Source organism: Pipistrellus hanaki (assembly GCF_964339955.1).
Source record: "Pipistrellus hanaki genome assembly, chromosome: 9".
In the NCBI taxonomy this organism is placed as follows: domain Eukaryota; kingdom Metazoa; phylum Chordata; class Mammalia; order Chiroptera; family Vespertilionidae; genus Pipistrellus; species Pipistrellus hanaki.
This window is the reverse complement of record NC_140511.1, coordinates 11777936-11785191: the sequence shown is the minus strand read 5'-3', so window position 1 is coordinate 11785191 and position 7256 is coordinate 11777936. Positions and strand designations below refer to the sequence as shown.

The following is a 7256-nucleotide window of genomic DNA, read 5'->3' as shown; positions in this document are numbered from 1 at the left end:
TGCGGGGGGCCGGGGGGGTAGAAGGGTGGATGGAGGTGAAAGAGGGCAAAGAGAGGATAAATGGTGATGGAAAAAATAAAATAAAAATTTAAAAAGTAAAAATTAAAAAGTTTCAAGTACAGGGCATAAAGAAAGTATATTACTTTATTGTTAATTATTGGTATCAAAATGTTCCCTTGTAAATATAATTGTATAGTTGTAGCTGTATCTCACAAAATTTTCAGATGCTTTTTTTAAAAGCTTGAAGTCCATTTAAAATTTCGTCATAATTTTCTCCTTAAGACAAATATGATTTAGTTGAATATATTTTAGTTTTCAGGCACATAAGATAGTTTAATCTCTCTCAGTCTCTTTTATAATAGTGCCACTTTATACATAGCAAACATGTCTCTGTAAGTAGGGTTTTTTTGTTTTTTTTTTTTTTTTTACATTTATTTAATGAATTTGTTATTTGTAGCTTGAAGAAACAAAATGTACTTGGTTGAATAAAAACACCTTTATTGAAATTGCTGCAGTGGAACTGATTTTGGTGTTACAATCCTGAAACACTCTACTCCATCCCCACTCTCCCTTCTACAGTCTTGATTTTAATATATCATTGTTGTTGTTGTAAAGCCACACCTGAGGATATTTTTTCCCATTGATTTTTAGAGAGAGAGTGGAAGGGAAGGGGAGAGACAGAGAGAAAGAAACATCCATGTGAGAGGGACACATCACTTGGTTGCCTCTTACACGTGCAACATAGGATCGGGGATTGAGCCTGCAGCCGAGGTACATGCCCTTAATCAGAATCAAACCCGGGACCCTTCAGTCTGTGGGCTAACACTCTATCCACTGAGCCAAACTGTCTAAGGACTTAATATTTCTATTTTTGTTAAGCTGAGGTTTCTTAGTACTGTGTCCATATGATCTATCTGTATAAAATCCTAATATGCAAATAGACCAAACAGTAGAACAACCAAGCAACCAAATAACCGGTCGCTATGTTGTGCACTGAAGAATATGGCAGGCATTGGTAGCAGGCAGCAGAGCGGGGAAACATGCAAGTGTTGGCCACAGCGGGATAGTGAAGCAGGTGAGCAGGGGCACCACACCAAGGTGGGGTGCTGGTCGCTTTCATCAGGGCAAGCCTCTGGTGGTTACTGAAAATTCTTTGCTCCCACATGCTATGGTCTCATGTGTCACTTGCACCTGCTGCCAGTGCCGGAGTCTCTGCTCATACCCCCTGCCAGTGCCCGGCACCAGCCCTGATTGCTTGGCACCATCAGTGGTGGCTGCTGGCCCTGATTGCCCCTGAGGGCTTTTCCACTTCCTCCTGCTCCTGAGGGGCGATCGGGGCCAGCAGCTACCTCACTCACACCCACAGACAGCACTAGCCCCAGTCACACCTGCTGCTGGTGTTGGCCCCAACCGCTCAATGCTGTCAGTGGATGTGAGCAGAGCCAGCACCTTCTAGCTTGTGGGAGTATGCTGGCAGGAGGGGGTGGCTGGCAGATAGGGGACTGGAGGCTGCAGTGGGAGGGGCTAGGCAGGGGCACAGAGGATGGACTGAGACCCACTCCTTTGCCCTCCATAGCCTCACGGCCCACAGTTCCTTTCAATGTGTACGAATTTGTGCACTGGGCCCCTAGTATTACACAATAGACTGACTTTTTGTGTATTGTTTAGTGCCAATTTAGACTCTCCATTAGTGCATTAGAGTACTGATTTCCTTGTTCCCTGGTGAGCAGTACTGGATAATATTGTATAATAATTTTTGGCCATTCAATGTGAATAGTTCTTGTCCTTATTTTATATTGTTGAAGCAATGTGGTTTTTCCCCAAAATTAATATTTTAAACCTATTTATATCCTATATAATAAAAGGCTAATATGCAAATTGTCCCCTTGACCAGGAGTTTGACCAGGGTGGGACCAGCCGGCCAACTGCCTGTGGCCCCTCTCTCTGGCCATCCCCATTCCCAGTTGCCCCCCCAACCCCAATCGTGTTGGGTCCAGCCTGCCAACCACCCACAGCCCTGTCCCCGGCCATCCACAACCCCGTCACCCGGCCCTGCCCCGATTCACCTCCTCCACCCCGCTCTCCCGGCTTCTCATATTTAAGATGATATCATTCCTTGCTATAATTTACCCCCCAATTTGGTATTTGCTTTTCAGCCTATGCTTTTTACCTTTTCTCTTTTCTTCCTTCTTTTCAGGAACAAATCTCATCTTTTCCCTCTTATTTTATGTAGAGCAGTTTAGTCTTCTTTTATTGCAGAGAGAAGATGACTATTGGGCAGAGATGATGTTGTGCAGAGGCAGAATTCAGTTGGAGGTCAAAGTATGTAAGCTCCAATCTTCGCCAGTTCCATAAGTTAATGAATATCACATCTGTTATGACAGCTTCCAAATAATAGATAACTCTGAAATATAACATCCTTACGATATAATGGTGACCCCAAATTTAAGTGTGTCAAAAAAATATAACTTCTGACTCTGACAGTTTTATTTCAAGTGGCTTCTTAGTGCACATTATCAAGCATCTGAGGGAAAATGTCTTCTGTATACAGCGAAGAAATAACACCTTAGCCAAGGTCTGGGCTTCAGTTAGCTTATTAATACATTTGTGAGCTACTAGTATTTTTATGTTGTGATAGTAAAAAATAATTGCAGGATTTTTTATAAAACATGTCTTAGTTCCTACCAAGAGCTTCTGAGCACACTGTTTTCTACTAAAATCCAATTTGGTCCACAGTTTTAACTAACAAAAGCTAAGTTTTTTCTTTTTTGGAAAAAAAAGATGTCTATTTTTGAGGAGATTTATATAGAATAGAGGTCTAGGAAATTTGTAAGCCTCAACACAGGCTTCCCCACATTCCCCAAGCTGACTTAAGATGACCCCAGAATAGGGCGAGTTTTCAGTGGGCCCTGAAAATAGGGAAATAAACGTCCCCATGCCACAATCCTAGAGATTATCTACTAAATGCAGTCCTGGAGGAGCTGTGTTGAAAGAAGACATTCTGAATGGCCTGTACTACTGTTTTGTTTTGTTTTTAAGTCATCAGAATCACAGTAAATGAATCTAGGAAATTCTGGGAGAACCCTACTGATAGCAGTTAATTTAGAGAGGTGGGGCTACAGTTGAGGGGCTGTGGGACGGACAGTGGGCGTGCAGTGGTAGGAATCGATACCTGGCATTGCACAAGCTGCAGAGTTGGTGGTGGTGGCCCTTCCTAGCTTCTCCCAAAGATAAGATCCTACTCTTACATGTCCTGGACCTTCTATAGTGAGCAGTGTTGGGGCTAGAGATGGCAATGCCCTTATCCATGGTTTGCTATCTGCAGTTTCAGTCACCCATGGGCAGCCATGGTCTGCAAACATTAAAGGGAAAATTCCGGAAACAACTCCTAAGTTTAAAATTGCTCGCATTCTGAACAGTATGATGAAATCTTGCGAGTCCTGCTCCGCCGCACATCCCACTGGGGCCTGGTGTATCCACACTGGTGCTCCCCTCCCATTAGTCACTTCGTGGCCGCCATCTGGGTCATCAGATCCACTGTCTTGGTATCACAGTGCTGGTGTTCAAGTGACCCTTCTCTTATTCAGTCATGACCCCAAAGTGCAAGACTAGTGATGCAATTCAGATATGCCAAAGATAAGTTGTAAAGTGCTTCCTTTTAAGGAAAGAAAAGAAATCCTATGCTGAGGTTGTAAGATCTATGCTAAGAGCACGTCTTATATCCCTGCAATGGAAAAAGAGGAAAAAGAAATCTGTGCTAGTTTTACCATCATACTGTTCCTGGCGAGATGAAGAGAACTTGGTTATTTTCTTCTTGAAGGAAAGATTACAATCATGAGGCAAAAAGCAGCAAAGCAAGGAAAAATTTATTGGCCGAAGCAAAACATAGGACAGTGAAACAAGGAAGCTTTGCATAAATGTTCAAGAAAAGGGGTCTTGGAGACAGGTTCAGGGGGTCAGCCAGGAACAAGCTGCTGCTGCTCATTGCTCCCCTGGTTGAAAGTCTTGTCAGGTCCCTTAGAGCTTAGGAGATCCTTGACTGTGGGCGTGCTCTCCAAGGAAGGGTGCACACTGGGTCTCTCATCCTGAGTGCATTTATCTCTTTTCCAGGTGGAGATTTTAGGAGCGCTCTCCGAGGGGTAGGGGTCTCTCTAGAATATTCATTAGCTTTCCAGGTGTGCTTTTTCAGGGTCATGATCTCCACTGATTGATCAGCCCAGCACAGGGGGAGTCATGAGTCAATACAGCTGGTCACTTGTCTGGTTTTGCTGCTTTTCTGGGCCTGGAGATGAAATACAACTGAGGTCTAGATGTTATCTCTAGGGAGGAAAAGTCAGGGGGTCTAAATCAGTGATATTAAAGGTCAGGGATCCAAAGTACATGATAAACTAGGGGAGGAAAGGCTACCCTGGGGGTGAAGTGCTTGTCTTTCCAGTTTTGCCGTTTCTATACGCCCGGGGCTTTCTGCTCTGGTGACCTTCTGTATCTGGCCCATTGTCCTTGCTCTGCTCACATCTGTCGATTACAACTCAAACTGTGCCTCAACCACAATGCCTTGTAAGTGCTTAGTGAATATAAAAAAGGCATTATATTGTTGTGGGGTCAAACCCTGGAGTCAAAATAAGACCACCGGAGGCTGCTAATTGATTAAAACAAGCAGGCTAGGATTTATGGAACTGGCTTCACACTCAGGATCATGCTGTTCCTTTTAAAGGTTTAAACCACAAAAATTTTCCTTTGTTCTAAATTCTAAAGGTTGGGAATAGCCTGCAGGGTCGTTCCCAGCCACATCCTGATGGACATTAGAATGTGGCCCTATCTTGCGATAGCAGATAGTACAGAAGCAGAGCTGAGCGGTTAATCTCTAAAGGTTATCTAAAGTTTCTACTCCTGAAGCTACTTAGTGGGAATCAATCTCCTGTGGTCCTGGTCCACAGGCACAGGAAAATTGCCTTAGCCTCCAGGTCTCAATCTGGAAGCTGAGGCAACTACCCTATTGTTTAAGCAAGTAAGCGAGTGCCAAAGCCAGAATAGCAGGATTAAAATTCAAACAGCAGTTTTTACCTAAGAATGGTTGCTACCATACTTCAACATCTTAGATGGAAGACGAGCAGAAGATATGTGTTGACTAACAGCCGTGTTTTGCACCAGAAAGCATTGAGCCTATATGAAGACTTCAGCAAGGGGTGCCCTGACACAAGGGACACCAAACTGTTCACTGCAAGTGAGCGATAGTCACACAGATTCAGGCCTGCATTTGGCATTTTATTTTTTTAAGAAGTTTTTATTTTACCTTCGTTTACTCCTTTAATGCTTGATGCACTTCTGTTTAAAAAAAATTTTGATTTTAGAGAGAGAGAGGAAGGGAGAGATGATAGATGGCAGGTAGGTAGGTAGGTAGGTAGGTAGATAGATGGAAACACTGATTTTGTTGTTCCTCTTATTTATGCATTCATTGGTTGCTTCTAAATTTGCCGTGACCAGGCATTGACCCGCACATAACCTAGGAGTATTGGGATTATGTTCTATCCAACTGAGCTATCTGCCCATGTTTTATTTAGCATTTTATAATCTTAATCATCATAACAGGAAGAAGGTTGAGTACAGTACAATAAGATATTTTAAGTGAGAGAGACCACATTCATATAATTTTTATTACAGTATGTTGTTATCATTGTTCTGTTATTATTAATATCTTATATGCCCAATTTATAAACTACACTTTATCATAGGCAAGTATATTTAGGAGAATACGGTGTATATATATAAGGTTCTGAACTCTCTCTGGTTTCGGACATTCACAGGGGATCTTGGAACACATCCTCTGCAGATGAGGGGGAACTGCTGTACAGAGGAATTTGCTAGCAGCAAATTTCAAAAGGCAGCCCACTCTTTCAAAGGGGGCAAGTAAAGACTATGTGTTCTTATGACAGACATAAAGGATCTATAGTGCCATCCCATCATAATTGACTTTACTTGTTTGGGAAATGAGGGGCAGTTGTTTCTCTCTTTCTTTGTATCTGTTTTTGAATAAAACTCCAGTACAGACTTCCAAGAGGTTATTGAATTAGTGATTTTTTTCCCCCAAAGGAAAAGAAGTTTAAAGATTCGAGATTCACAGCATGATAAATGATGAAAATCAAATATCCTTCTCTTAATAAGAGTTCGATTTTTATATATTTTTTCCTACTTAACTTACCCTGCCATGTTTTTCACCTAGGCTTTGCTATTACTCCCCCGGCTCTCCCACCTTTCCTATTTGTGGTTACATTGACAGATTCCTTCCCTCATCTGTTAGGATTATCATTAATACATCTTTTATATTTACCAACATCTAGGGAATATTTGTAATCTTCCTTTCCTTTTATCCCCATTTACTGTTAGTTGTTCATCTGCTTAGATAAAAATATAGCATTTTATTTCCCAGGTTTCCTTGTTGATTTTTGGTGCAGGAAGAGTATATTGTATGTGTTTAGACTCACCCTGGATTGCCCAATTATATCCTCCAGTAATTCTTTCAAAGAGAGTATGCAAGAAATAAGCTTTCTGAATTCTTTGACATAAAAAAAAAATATTTGCTTTATTTTACCCTCAAAATCAAATGCCAATTTGGCTGGATATAGCATTCTAGGTTTAAAGCCTTTTGCTTGCAGAACTTTTATGATTTAGCATCCAGAGTACCTAATAATAAGTCTGCTGTCAATTCTTTTTTTTTTTTTTAAATATATATTTTATTGATTTTGTACAGAGAGGAAGGGAGAGAGATAGAGAGTTAGAAACATCGATGAGAGAGAGTCATCGATCAGCTGCCTCTTGCACACCCCCTACTGGGGATATGCCCGCAACCAAGGTACATGCCCTTGACCGGAATCGAACCCCGGACCTTTCAGTCCCCAAGCCGACGCTCTATCCATTGAGCCAAACCGGTTTCGGCTGCTGTCAATTCTTATTCCTCTCTAGATTATCCCTGTTTTCTCTCTGGAAGCATTTATGATTTTTTCTTTAGCATTGCAATTCCAAAATTTCATAAAGTTATGTGTTGGATTGAGTCTCTCTTTATCAATTTTCCTGGGTACTCGATAGGCACTGATAATCTCAAGGATTGACCTTTTGGTTCTGGCAAGTTTTATTCAATTATTTATTTATTTATTTTATCTGCTCAGTTCTCTTCATTATCTTTTTCTAGAATTCTTATCAAATGGATGTTTGAGCTTCTGGATCTATCCTCTATTTCTCTTTTTCTTTCTTTAATTATT

At 41.5% G+C, this 7256-nt stretch overlaps 1 long non-coding RNA gene across 2 annotated transcripts in view; it reads left to right on the top strand.

Annotated features, from left to right (window-relative positions):
- The first annotated feature begins 401 nt into the window (after window positions 1–401).
- The window catches only part of LOC311627434, a 114383-nt gene continuing 107528 nt past the window's right edge, over window positions 402–7256 (top strand). For both annotated transcript variants that reach the window (XR_014795910.1, XR_014795911.1), the window contains exon 1: window positions 402–453. This is a non-coding gene — a long non-coding RNA (uncharacterized lncRNA). The remainder of the gene's footprint in view (window positions 454–7256) is intronic.